This window comes from Phyllostomus hastatus, unplaced genomic scaffold, assembly GCF_019186645.2.
Source record: "Phyllostomus hastatus isolate PE091 unplaced genomic scaffold, TTU_PhHast_1.1 phas_scaffold_443, whole genome shotgun sequence".
Taxonomy (NCBI): Eukaryota; Metazoa; Chordata; class Mammalia; order Chiroptera; family Phyllostomidae; genus Phyllostomus; species Phyllostomus hastatus.
In genome coordinates this window covers 12,719-26,382 of record NW_025334031.1, presented here as the reverse complement: position 1 = coordinate 26,382, position 13,664 = coordinate 12,719, and the positions used below count along the sequence as shown (strand labels likewise).

General features: G+C 48.5%; 1 pseudogene; it reads right to left on the bottom strand.

Annotated features, from left to right (window-relative positions):
• Positions 1-718: 718 nt before the first annotated feature.
• LOC123807280 lies at positions 719-12,565 on the bottom strand (annotated as a pseudogene).
• Between the last annotated feature and the right edge of the window lie 1,099 nt (positions 12,566-13,664).

Genomic DNA, 13,664 nt, shown 5'->3' with positions numbered 1-13,664 from the left:
TGTTGCAGGCTTCATGAATGACATATGCAGATTGGGTGCATCTGTCACAGGAGAAACTGTCCAGAGACTGGTGTGGAATCTGTATGCTGTGCACCAGGAAATGCTGACCCTGAAGGGGCAGCAAGGAGACTGAGGAAGACCAGGTGCTCAGACTGAGCCAGGCTCACGTCCGTGCACAAGCATATATCCCTTCCTGCCATTCACCTCTGAGGCTCCAGAGGTTGTAGGAAACTAGAAGAGCCAAGAGAAGCCAAGGGAGGGAGGGAGGGAGCCTATTAAGAGAAAAGTCCCCCTTCCCAGGAATCTGGGGAATTCCCTTCTCTGGTGAGTCCGTCTCAAATCTCTCTCTGAGCAGTAACCAAAGTAGACTGGCTCCAGACTCACCCATCTGTAGGGGTTGAATTTCTGTGGCTGAGAGGATGAGTTCTTTGTGGCTCTTAAGGAACCCTCTGCTTTCAGTGATGGGGGAATGTGGGATGTGGGCTTCATATTTGTATGGAGACAGAACTCTTTAGAAAAGGACATCAAAAAACCATGAAAGAGATTGGTGCTAATATCCCCATATTACTCATGGAACTGTTTGTCCATCTCATCTCGTCATCAAACTGCACGGTTTGTTTCACCAGTTACTTCTGTACTGATTACAATCTTGGGGAGTGTAAGGTTCCATAGACTTCTTAGGGCTATTGACATGTGATTTAATGATGATTCATTCACTTCACCTGCAAACATAGGGCTTCTCCCCAGAGTGTGTCCTCTGGTGTCTGATGAGATGTGACTTTTGTGTAAAGCCTCGCCCACATTCCCTGCAAACATAGGGCTTCTCCCCAGAGTGTGTCCTCTGGTGTGTGATGAGACTTGACTTCTGTGTAAAGCCTCCTCCACACTCCCTGCAAACATAGGGCTTCTCCCCTGAGTGTGTCCTCTGGTGTATGATGAGATTTGACTTGCATGTAAAGCCTCGCCCACACTCCCTGCAAACATAGGGCTTCTCCCCAGAGTGTGTCCTCTGGTGTCTGATGATACTGGACTTGCATGTAAAGCCTCTCCCACACTCCCTGCAAACATAGGGCTTCTCCCCTGAGTGTGTCCTCTGGTGTGTGATGAGATTTGACTTCCATGTAAAGCCTTGCCTGCACTCCCTGCAAACAAAGGGCTTCTCCCCAGAGTGTGTCCTCTGGTGTGTGATGAGATATGAATTCCGTGTAAAGCCTTGACCACACTCCCTGCAAACATAAGGCTTTTCCCCAGAGTGTGTCCTCTGGTGTCTGGTGAGACCTGACTTGTCTGTAAAGCTTCGCCTGCACTTCCTGCAAACATAGGGCTTCTCCCCAGAGTGTCCCCTCTGGTGTGTGATGAGAGCTGACTTCTGTGTAAAGCCTTGCCCACACTCCCTGCAAACATAGGGCTTCTCCCCTGAGTGTGTCCTCTGGTGTGTGATAAGATTTGACTTCTGTGTAAAACCTCCCCCACACTGCCTGCAAACATAGGGCTTTTCCCCTGAGTGTGTCCTCTGGTGTAAGATGAGATGTGACTTCCAGGTAAAGCCTCGCCCACACTCCCTGCAAACATAGGGCCTCTCCCCAGAGTGTGTCCTCTGGTGTGTGATGAGATGTGACCCATCATTGAAGCTTTGCCAACACCCTCTGTGCTGGATTGTTTCAATTTTTGACATTCCTATTTTCACAAATAACTTGCCTGTGTCCTCTGGACTCTGTTCCTGGCCTCTACAGGGCTCTTCCTCCATCATTCTCTCATGCTCACTAGAGCTCTTCATTTGTTCTTTGGCAGGTTGGAAAAAAGGTCTTAAGATTCTCCTCTGACTGATCCTTTTATGCAAAGGTTTGGACCTTTCTTTGACCTCTCGACCTTCAGCTTTATCATTCCAGCTGTGTGTATGAGTATGTTGCTGCTGCTCATTCTGATCCTCTGGACAGGGCTCCTCTGCTTGGAGGTGTTTTCTTGCAGATGTTTCCGGGAGAATCTGAGGGGGATGACTGACTTTCACATGTCGGCTGAGGAACTTCTGAGTGGAGAAGGCCAGAGAGCAGGAGGGACATGGGTGCACCTCCGGCTTTGGTTCCGCTGAAAGAGAAAGGTTTGGTCAGGACAGGTGTTGGTGAGAATGCCTGGGCCGCACAACTTGCCTCCTGGTAAGACCTGCCCCATGAATCCTTCTTACTGTGGCAACAACGCAATCTGTCTCCCAGTGTCCACTTGCCATCTATTTTCCTTGTATTTTTATGCAGTGCATCTTCTTCAGAAATCCAGAAAGCCCACATCAAAGGTCTAATACTGCCCAGACTGGGGATTTTCGAGGAGCATCAGAGGCCGTCTTACTCCCTGTATGGATGGAATTGCAATGACCTTTCCCTTCTATAGGTATTTTCTAAAGTCACGTGAAAGAGGAAAACCACAGGCCTCGACTAGGAATTCCTTCTGTTTTCCGAAACAGTAAAATAAAATCTCCTTCCTGCCCTAGCTCGTGTGGCTCAGTGGATTGAGTGCCAGCCTGCAAGGCAAGGAGTCCAATTTGATTCCCACTCAGGGCACGTGTCTGGATTGTGGGCCAGGTCTCCAGTAGGGGGCGTGTGAGAGGAAACTACACAGGGATGTTTCCCTCTTTCTCCCTCTTCCCCTCTAAAATTAAATAAAGTCTTTTAAAAAATGTCCTTCCTCAAGCCTCTCACCAAATATTTATGCTTCATGTCATTCAGTGTTAGTCCATTTCAAATACACTGAGAAGTCCTATTTCAAAATTTTTCCACAACCACACTTCTTACACGCCTGACCCCTGTTGCTCTCTGGCTAATCCACCATGTGCTCCCACTTGGAGATGAAGTGATCTCTGAGGTGATTCCCCACGGGGATTTATTTCCTAAAAATTAACAAAGCATGATCAGAACAGAGAACACACCACTCTACGCTGAGGACTGCACACTTGCACTCAGGAAATTCCCCAGTGTCTCAACTCAGATCACTGGCACTGCATTTCCAGGCTGCTGAGCCCGTGTGATCTCCCGTCTTACCCTCTGTGCTGAGATGAGACCTGAGTGACCCTCAGCCAATTCAACGCCCCACCTCTTTTCTTCCCTGCACTAGCTGCTTCGTTGGCCAGGGATCCCTTGCCCGTAGGTATTTTCGTTAATGTTGTCTCCCTAGAGAACCCTTCCTGGATGACCACACCTGTCCTCACACTGATCCATCCCTAGGCACTTGTCCTGGATTAGTTTTCTCCAAAGCACTAACCGCTGTGCAGTGTTATGTATATGCAAGCACGTGTGTCTGGGTTTCCCTCCTACACCCGTCAGCTCCTCAAAAGCAGTGATTCTGATCTTCATGTTAATTTGTATTTCCAGGTCCCAGGACCCTGTGTGCCAGAGTAGGATCTCTCATGATAATTCACTGAAATGATGAATGAATGTGTCCTGCCTGAATGGTGTGGCTCGGTGGGTCGGGTGTTGTCCCACAAACTGAAAGGTTACAAGTTCGATTCCCAGTCAGGTCACATGCCAAGGTTGTGGGCCAGTTGGGGGTGTGCCAGACACAACTGATTAATGTTTCCCTTGCACAGTGATTTTTTCTCCCTCCTTTCCACTCTCTGTAAAAATGAATAAAATATAAAAGACTTGATTTATTAATTTTCAGACAAGAGAGACGAGAGGGAAAGGGAAACATCAATGTGTGGTTGCCTCTCACATGCCCCCTACTGGAGACCTGGCCTGAAACCCAGGCATGTGCCTTGACTGGGGATTGGTGACCCTTTGGTTTGCAGGCTGGCACTCAATCCACTGAGCCACACCAGCCAGGGAAAAATCTTTAAAATATAATGAATGCCTATAAAAAACATTTTATTTAGATCTATGGAGGAAAGGTAAGAATAAACAGCTATAAAAATGTTAGAAAAACTGCCTTGGTGAGACAGCTGGTTATTGCTTGAAAACTCTTTTTTTGCCTCTCAGCCTCACAGCACTAAAAGTGGTTGTATATTTTGGGCATGAAATATTTTCAAAATAAAAAATATAAAAATTTTGCCTAAGAGTCAAAGGCATATGAATGAATTGTGAATTTCTGAAGCATCTGATGTGAAAGTTTACTGACTTTAGAGTGGATTTTACTCTTCTTAGGAGTTGGATCATGAATATTTCTATGGAGAATTCTCTCTTTTCTTTCTGTTTTGAAGAACAGTGGTGCCCACCTCTCCCGGACGCGAGCTCTCTCTTCCACTTGCTGCCCCACTTGCTGCCCAGCTCCTGGCCATACTCGTCCCCGAACCAGACCAGCAGCTCACAGCCCGGCCTGATGACCCGGCAGGTTCGGTAGAAAATCTGCCCGTGGTATTGAAAGGCCACCAGGTTCTGCTCTTCATCATCCCGAGCACAGTTCACATACCTGGGATTGAGGAGAGGAAGGGAAAGAAAACCACAGTGATGAGTTCCCACTACCTGTTACATCCATGTCCAGCTCCTCACTGATTCTCAAGGCCCCTCAGGCTCTGGCATTGCCCACTGCCCCTCATGCTCCAAGGGAACCTTTTATTCAGTGTCTGAGCTTCTGTCATCATGTCATGTGAATTCCTACCTCCAAGTGCTGCTTGCAGTGCTCATCCTGCCTAACACCATTTTCTAAAACCCAGTTCTAGACTTAACCTCCACCCTGACTAGCCATAATATCCAGTGATCTCTGGCTTCTCCAAGTTCTACATCAAGTTGTCTCACACCACAGAACCTGGTGCTTGATCTAGGGCTCTGCTTCTAAATTAGCTCACTAATTATCCAGTTCTCAGCCCACATCTATTTTCTTGAGAGGCCTTTCTGCAACCCCCCTACACTTTATTTAGAGTACCATTCACTTGCCTGCCCAAGTTTAGTATAGAAAAATTAGAGGTCTTTTTGTCTTAGTAAAATAAAACAGAACAGTAGTAGTTGATTCACATTCAGGGAACCCTGATAAAACACAGCCTCTCAGGAAAGGAGCCCATGACCATTCCTCTGCAGGCCTCAGAGCCTAGCTGTAGTTTGAAGTGAGGCTGGGATGGTTTGCTGCCCTCACAGGTTTAGGCCATCCTTGGTTTGTGCTATCTTGACACTGTGTACTTCCTGGAAATTATAGTTAAATGCTTCTAAAATCAATTGTTTTATGTCTGTCTGCAAGAACTCCTTCATAAGGACATGGGTTGTATGATCTGTGTAAGTAATGTATTCCTTCACCTAAACTGGAATATAGTAAGTGCTTAATTAATGCTTATTTGGTAAATTAAAGTGTAATCCAGTGTCCCTGGTGAATCTAGGCTCTTCAAGGTCTTTTCCAGTGGCCAAGTTGTGTCTAGTAGAGGGCTTTATATTTTGAGGACATATACTATACTTTTTCCCTATATATGCCCTGAAATGAAAGAGCACTGTATGGAGAAAAAGAGGAAAAAAGGATGAAGGGAGACCACTGAGGGAGGCATGACGAGAGGGAAAGATATATGGGCTTGTGGGGGATGAGAGTCCCCTCTGGCACCCAGAGACCTGTTGACCTCACCTCATCCAGTTGGCCCAGGACCTGTCCTTTCCATCCACATACTCATAGCAGTTTCTCCCTTTGGTGATCTGTGTTTCAGAAAAGAAGTTTAAGACCTTTTATTTTTTGGGTGGGGAGGTAATAGTCAGAAGAATTATTTTACTCTATAGTCTTCAAAGCTCTTTCTGCCTACATGGGGACTCAACTGCCAGTTGTGACCACATAATAATTTTCTTACCCATCATCTACACATCTGAGTCTACCTGTCCAATCAGAGCAGGAGCCCCACAAGGGAGAAGCCAGTCCTTTGTGTCTGCACCACTTTGTTCCTGCTTACCTTCTGCTCCTTAAATAGGAGCTCTGTGTTCATGTAAAGTCCAGTCAGTACAGAGCTAACCACATTGTCCCCTCCATGTCTAGCATGTAGGAGGTGAGGTCCCTCCAAGCCTCAGAAGGAATGTGGGAAGCCAGAGGACAGTGGAAGAGGTAAACAGTTCTCACCAGCCAGGAGTATCTGCTCTTGGCTGCCTCTCCATCTTCTGTGATGTGTCCTTCATAAGGGCCAAAGTGCAGACCCACTGGCAAGTCAGCTGCCTCATTCCACACTCCAAGCCCAGCCTCAGGGATGCCGGATGGCCCGATTCTCAACCCAGGGGGGCAGGGTGAGGGCTGAGTGGTGGGGATGCCCCTTGTGCACTGCAGTGTCCTTTACAAATGTAGGGGGCCCATGCACAGCACAGCTGTCGATGAAGAAGTTCTGACACTTCTCACAATCTGGAGGTGAGAGCAACAGGGGTTAGGGAAGGGTTAGCACATGTTCCTGGACACAAAGAGCTTCAGAGGGAGTCCTGCAGTCACATCATTGAGACTCAATCCTGTACTCCAGGTCACTAGAGGAAGGGAATGATTTGGGGACCAAAGGACTAGATGAAATTATTGTATCATAACATGCTTCTCAGTGAGGGTCACTTACAAAGGTAGGTATCATCCTGGGGATCGTTGACCTTTTGGTACACATGGCCCTTTCTTTCTTGTGGGCTGTACATCTTCATGTCCATCTCCTTTCTCCTGGGTTCTGAGTTGGAAAAGGACAGGTGAGTGAGGTTGGTGGGGTCTAGAATGTTAGTTCCCATTTTGTCAGACAACACAATCTCCTCCCATCAAATGATTACCTGTCCTTTTGCATACTCTGGTATTTTACTCCATTAACTGTTGGTTCAGAAGACTAAAACTCTAACTACAGATGACTGATTCAATTTTAGTTTCTAGATCTTCCCATTACCAGGTTTAACTTGCCAATCTTCAATCATTCATTACATATTTATGGATGCACATTATGTGTTAGGCATTGAGGAAAGGCCGGGGCACCCAACACCAATAAAGTGTGGTTGCTGTTATCACAGATGGATTTATTGGACAACTTGCATGTGTCACTTGTTTTAAATTCAGTTTAATGTTTTCAAACAATATATGAGCGATGTTCCCTTATCTTCACTTTACACATTAGCATTCAGGAGCTCATAGAGTTTATAGGATTTGCCCAAAGTTCCACTGCTAATTTCAGTCTCAGCTTGGCCCCACTTAAATCTAGGCCCATCCAAATTCCACAGCACATACCTAGGTCATACTTATCAGCCCTTCCATTGGACTTAGAGGAACTAAAGTTTCCAAATTACTATCTCTTACCTAATTTTTGTCTAGTGTGCTTTTCAAAGGCACATGCTTCTCCAGGAGGGGACACTGGTTTCTGCGCATGTTCTGAGTCGCTTGCAGTCATCCAATTTGCTGTTCCTGACAATTCCTTCAAACTATATTCATTGCTTAATGGAACCCTGGATGTTGCCTTCAGTGTAAGAGTCACATATTAAAAGATAACATGTCTTTAATTTTTTAAGGCTTATGATACATTCTACATGCATGTCTTTAAAACTTCAACCCTTGGAAATACCTAGAGAGTATGAGTATTAGAGGGGATAGGGTCAATGTGGGTAATGAATCCAAGATTAGAACACATGCCTTATGGCTCCTTTCTTTCAACTTGTCTCTATAATATTGAGAGTGAAGGGAAGAGAATAAAGAAATAGTTGGCAGAAACATATCTAGACAATAAATAAAATTTTGATAAAATCTGCAAAACCTTAGAAAGGTACTTAGATTAGCTGGTTCCCACCAATTGTTTGAATAAGGCTGTATTAGTAGCTGGTTGTCTTCAGTTTCATGATCTATAACATGCTAATTTTCAATGTTATAGTGAATGTGCAATTAAATAATGCTCACTAAAGTATTCTGTGAATTGTGTAATACAGTATGAATGTGAGATTCCAGTCCTGATATCAATTTACCCCTCAGCTCTCTCCTTTCAAATCTCACAGAAATTACCTTCAGCATGCATCAATCATCCTCTAGTGTAATTTGTAACTGTGAAATCATTCATTCAGCAAATATTCAGGGGCTCTCAGGGGCCCTGATCTGGGGCTGTGACCTCTGAGAAGACTCAGGGATGCACCAGCCTCTCAAAGAGCTCACCAGTCAGAAGTAGGCGGGCTGAACAAATGATTCTAAACAAGATTAACGCAGCCTCCTTGGAACTCAGAGAAAGAAGCCGTTACTTCACCTTACAAGAAATGGCATTTGAAATCAGTTCCAGACGGATGAGTTTCTGTTGAAGAGTGTGTAACTTATATGAAGCCCTTAAGTCATTTTATTATTTGTTGTTTCTCAGTCATCAAACCTGAAGCTACTCAGGGGTGGGAGATGCTTTTTGACTAGAGTGGGAGGCTGTGATCTTGGACATTTTACATTCTTCTTCACCTGGGACCTTCACTGTACCAACTGCCTGCACATTGTACACTTTCCTTAGTCAGAGGGTCTTCGTGCATCTCTCACTTCAGCACAGCAGAGAAGAACTTTGGTTGAAACCGTCAGTCAGGTGAATGATGTAATGACATATGGATAAGACAATGTAAACTTTAGAAACTATGAAAGTTTATTTTTCTAAGTTTTAAAAAAGATTTTGTTTATTTTCTTGAGAGAAAGGAAGGGAGGAAGAGAGGGAGAGAAACATCGGTCACTTGCCTCTTGCAAATGCCCCAACCAGGAACCTGGCCCACAACCCAGGCATGTGCCCTGATCAGGAATCAAATGGTAATCTTTTGCTTTGCAGGATGACACCCAACTGAGTCATGGTGGCCAGCGTAAAACTATGAAAGTTTTAGTGAGTTTGTAAGTGGTTTAGAGAAAGAACTATGGGTTGGATTGCACTACCACTGATACTGAGATCTTAGACATATAGTCAAACGTTTCTATATCTCTGAAAGCTCACTTCCCTCATCATAAATGGTGAGTTATAGTACGTACCTCATCAGATTGTTGTAATGTTTGAGTTTACTCACATAGAATTCTTAAAGTGTGAAACAGTGTGAGAATGAAAGAAATGGTAGTTACCATTGTTGCTGCAGTTGTTAACCATTAAGATGATGATGAGCCCTGGCTGGTGTGGCTCAGTGGATTGAGCGCTGGCCTGCAGACTGAAAGGTCACCAGTTCCATTCCCGGTCAGGGCACATGCCTGGGCTGTGGACCAGGTCCCCCACTTGGAGGTGTGGGAGAGGCAACCTATTCATGTTTCTCTCCCTCTCTTTCTCCCTCCATTCCCCTCTCTCTAAAAAATTGATAAATAAAATCTTAAAAAAAATAATGTTGGACAATGTGTTGAAGAGACCAGGAAAAGGCGGCAGCAGTTCCTAGGATACTTTCTGCATTTTCCTGCTGTTACCTGCATTTCTCTCCATGAGGAAAAATTTGTTGTCAGCAGGATTTGGAAATACTCACCTTCTGGTGTTTACTGTGTTCCCTTCTGAAGGCCACCCAAGAAGGTTTGACTGAAAGATGATGAGAAATCAGTGTTTTGGTTGGTAAATGTTTCCAAAACCTGGAGATTCTTATTAGGGACACAAAATTCTGAATGAGTAGTCCAAGAACAATCGCAGGATGACTGGAAAGTGTTTCTGATGTATCATTAAGGCCTAGGCTTCTACTGGGGCCATCCACTAATTTCACTAGAATGTTTAAAAAAATAGGCAAAGTGTCATCTACGATTCACCCTATGTTCATAAAGCATCTATTGCATTTATTAAAGAATAAATTGGCCTCTCCTGACAAAAATGTAATAAAAGTAACTGCACAGAAACTCCACATCTTCAACATAACCCTTTCTCCGTCCTGTTTTCTTCATTCCCACTGGCCTTGTCTGGGATAAGGGCACCGGGACCACCTGGCCTTTCTCTGGTATCCTCCCCGCGGGGCACATACCGGCCACCCACGCCCTTCCTGTGTCATTAGACTCTGGTCAGCACCCACAGTCTGTTGACCCCAGAAAGGGAATTCCAGTCTCGTTAGAGATCACATCTTGTCTTCAGCTGTGTTTGAAGCCCAGACCCATGAAAGTGGACGGACCCCACCCACCGAACACTCACGATACTGGACAGATACTGGACAGAACGGCACCACGACCGACATCAGGAAATCATATGGTGATCAACCCCTCCCGACCCTGGCCCTCCCCCCAGCTCCCGAAATCAGCACGGTTAACACTGTTCCCCCTCCGTCTCCATGCGGGCCATCAGCCAGGTGTGGGGACCCTCCTCACCGGCCAGACCCGCCTCCCTCTCTTGCGATGACGACTCTTCTGAATTAGTTATTTCTCGCTCACTTTATGTTCCTACACATTCACTGCTTACTAATGCGTCTGTAAATACATATGATTACGTCGCCCACGTGAAAGTTGACGGGAACAGCCCCTCACTGTGCGACACACTGTTGTGCCTCTTGCTCGTTCGCTGCACCAGCAAACCTGTTCCCTGGTGACGTCCTGAGATGCCGCCCGACCCACACCAGGTCCGAGCCGGGAGGGCAGCGCTGGCTCCTCCCGCCGCTCACCGTGCTGCCTCGGGGCCCGTTCTTCATCCGAGTCCTCAGGGTCCTCCTCCTGGAGCTCGGTGGGCCGCCTGCCTGCGGCGGTGACCCAGGAAAGCCGGTCGCGGGGCCCTGAGACCTGGGAAGAGACGAAACCTCTGTCCTGAAGCAGAGAGCGTGGGGGAGGGACAAGCCCAGGAAGCCCGTGGGACTGGCTCGGATGGGAGAGTGAAAAGAGTTGCTGAGAGCGCTGCACCGTCAGCGCCGGCCCCGCTCTGACTGAAGGAGCAAACTCCCCCCATCGGTGTCCCTGTGGGAGGGAGCTGCAGGTGCACGGGGGCCGCCTGAGTCGGAGCCAGCCCAGCGCCTGCCGGGTCTCCAGGCTCCTCCGGCCCGGCCGGCCGCCTGTGCTACCTGGGCTGGTGAGCGCGTCCGAGTTCCACTTCACACTCCAGTGCCGGTCTTTCTCCCTGTTGGCAGGACGCCCAGAGAGGGGGACTCGGGCCCTGGTGGAAGAGGGGCTGGACAGGGCGGGGCCGCGCAGCCGCAGACCCGCCCGAGGGAAGTCGCCCTTGCCCGCCCCCTCTCCCCCACGTGCCGCCTCAGCGCGGGCTCCGCAGACCCGGCGGGGCGTCTGAGGGACCCCGCTGGTGGGCCTGTGGCGGCGCAGGAACCGCGCTTCTCCCGGGGAAGGGCCGGGAGGCGCCCCCGGGGTCCGGAGAAGCCCGCGCGAGGTGCAGGCGCAATGTCCGGCACTCCGCCGTCTCTCGGGCTGAGAGGCCCGGGGTCCCTCAGGACTCCATCTGCGTCTTCCGGGCGGAGGACGCTCAGCGTCCCGGGGGAGAGGGTCAGGCCACCGCGGCTGAGGGGAGTTCGGGCGTCTCACGAGGGGCTTCCGGGTCCCCTCCACTGAGTCGGTTTCCAGGACGACGGCATTCGGGGTCTCTGAGTTTGGGGAGATTTGGTCTTTCCGGGCGGGCGGGCTGCAGGAAGGGCGTCCCGAGCTGAGGGGAACTGGGGTTCCAGGCTGTTTGGGGGTCTGAGCGTTGGGGGTCAGGAGACGTGGGGTCCTCCGGGTTAGTGGACGCGCCCCTCGGGATGAGGGCATCTGGGGTCTCTCTGGCTGGACTTGGAAGGTCTCGGGCTGAGGGTTCCCCAGGGCAGGGCTCCCCGCTTACCGGTCCGTCTCCCAGGTCCTCTGTCGCGCTGCGCACCGCGCGGAGGGCCCTCTCCGGGCTCCTGGGCTTCCCGCCCTCGGGGAGCAGGGCAGGTGCCCGAGGCGAGGTTCCTGCCGGGATAGCCGCGTGGGAGCAACCCGCCAATCAGCGCTGCGATCCCAGTGCCCTGCCCGCCAATGGGCGGCCAGAAGAAGCTGAAAGGGCTGGACAGGGGTGGAGGGGGGGTGGAGGGGGGGGGGGGGGGGGGTTGAGCCCCCTCGGTTCGGGACTGGCCGGCGGAAGACCCGCCCCACCCGCGGGGATTGGCTGCTCTGCGTCTCCCGAGCGCCAGTCACACATCCTGCAGCGAGGACCACCTTGGCGGTGGTTTCCGTGGCTAGTTTTCCTGCGGCTGGTGAGGGACCCGACCCGCGGGAGCTGGGAGCTCCGAGCCCGGGCAGGTCTTTAGGGTGGATGTGGCCCTCCTGCCACCTGACAAAGTGTCTTTGTTGCACCAGACTGTAGTCGGGATCCCCAACTTTCGTCTAGACCCCTCCACGCCCTCCCTTGTGAAACCCACTTTCAAAAACAGCTGCATAACCAGTGAGGGCGCGGTCAAGACTGCACTGCATTCTGGGAAACTTGTCAGTAAATCCTGACCACGCAATTCCTAGACACAAAAGAAGTCCCAGAGGGCTGAAAGACTGAACACAGGGAATAATAAGTATACCAGAAAAGCCATGGGGAGAAGTGGTGATACGAGGAATAGGTTTGTTGAAGTAGCTTTGTCAGGTCTACAAAGGCTTCAGAAGTAAGAAGACAAGATATAAGCAAACAGAAATGAAAACAAACAAAACACCCTGAGAAAACCTACAAGTATTTTGCACAAATATAAGGCACCTAATTTGAGGACGTGGGTCCAGGGTCAGTGTAGCTGCCACTGGCTTTCACAGGAAAAAACGGAAATAGGGTTTCGGGCCCTCACCTCATTTTGAGCACAGAAAGATAACTTCATTTCCATGGGTCAGAAATAAGCCAACTAACTGTAATTATTACTGTGAAATTGCATAAAGGGGAACCTCACCAAAGTGGAGTTGGCGGGTGAGAGGGAGTGCTCCCACGTAGCACCACCCTGGGTCAATTACAGGAAAAAGTGTCAACCACAGGCCCCCCCAGGAAGATGTACTGGTGCCTCCCAGCAGACACTGACTTCCCAGCAACTCAGCCAGAGAGAAACCGTGGAAGTGCAATATGACTTACTTCCATGGAAGTCAACCCACAGAAGTTCTTTACATTCGAAGACCACGGTGCACTCAGGAAGACACCAGCCTTCCTCATCTCAAAATCTTTCATGGAATCATAACTTCTGCAGAAATCTGCATACACCTGTTTTATCGGTTCAGCCACAGCAAACTTATAGAAAGATGCACCCCCCAGAGTCATACAAGGATGGCTCCAGCAACATGAAATCACAGATGGCTGGCCTGAAGGCCACATATCCGGGGTTTTGCCAAGGCCCTGGAAAACATGGTAGTTACATTCTTCTGAATAACAACGTCCTTCCTTGGGGTGAAAGGGACCCCAACTTAACGCTAATTTATTCAGGTTGGCCAGTTGGCTCCTGACAAAGAATTTGGACTTTATATTATCAATAGAACATACAAGAACTATGTAGAATGATCTGCCCACAATAATTAGTCAATGTTTATTAAGTGATGAAATGAACTGTCATGAACATACAGGGTGGGGAAAATGTAGGTTTACAGTTGTGAGTGTTCAAAACAGAGAGTTTATTCTTGCATTATTTATTAATCATTGTACAATTTCCCATACAAACCTACTGCTGCCCTACCCTGCATGTGGTTCTATGTAGACTAAGATGAGCAGCAGTTATGGACCACATCTTATACTTCATATGTTTATACAGATTAGATTTGCGGAATCTATGAGTCAAATTGATTCTGTTTTCTTTTTAAAATGAGAATAAGATTTACTCAGCTGTCGCAAAGGCAGTAACTGTGGGGATCAGAACCAGAGTCATGCCTGTGTGTGAGTGCCCAGGCTTTCTATTCGGGACAGAGGGTGGGAG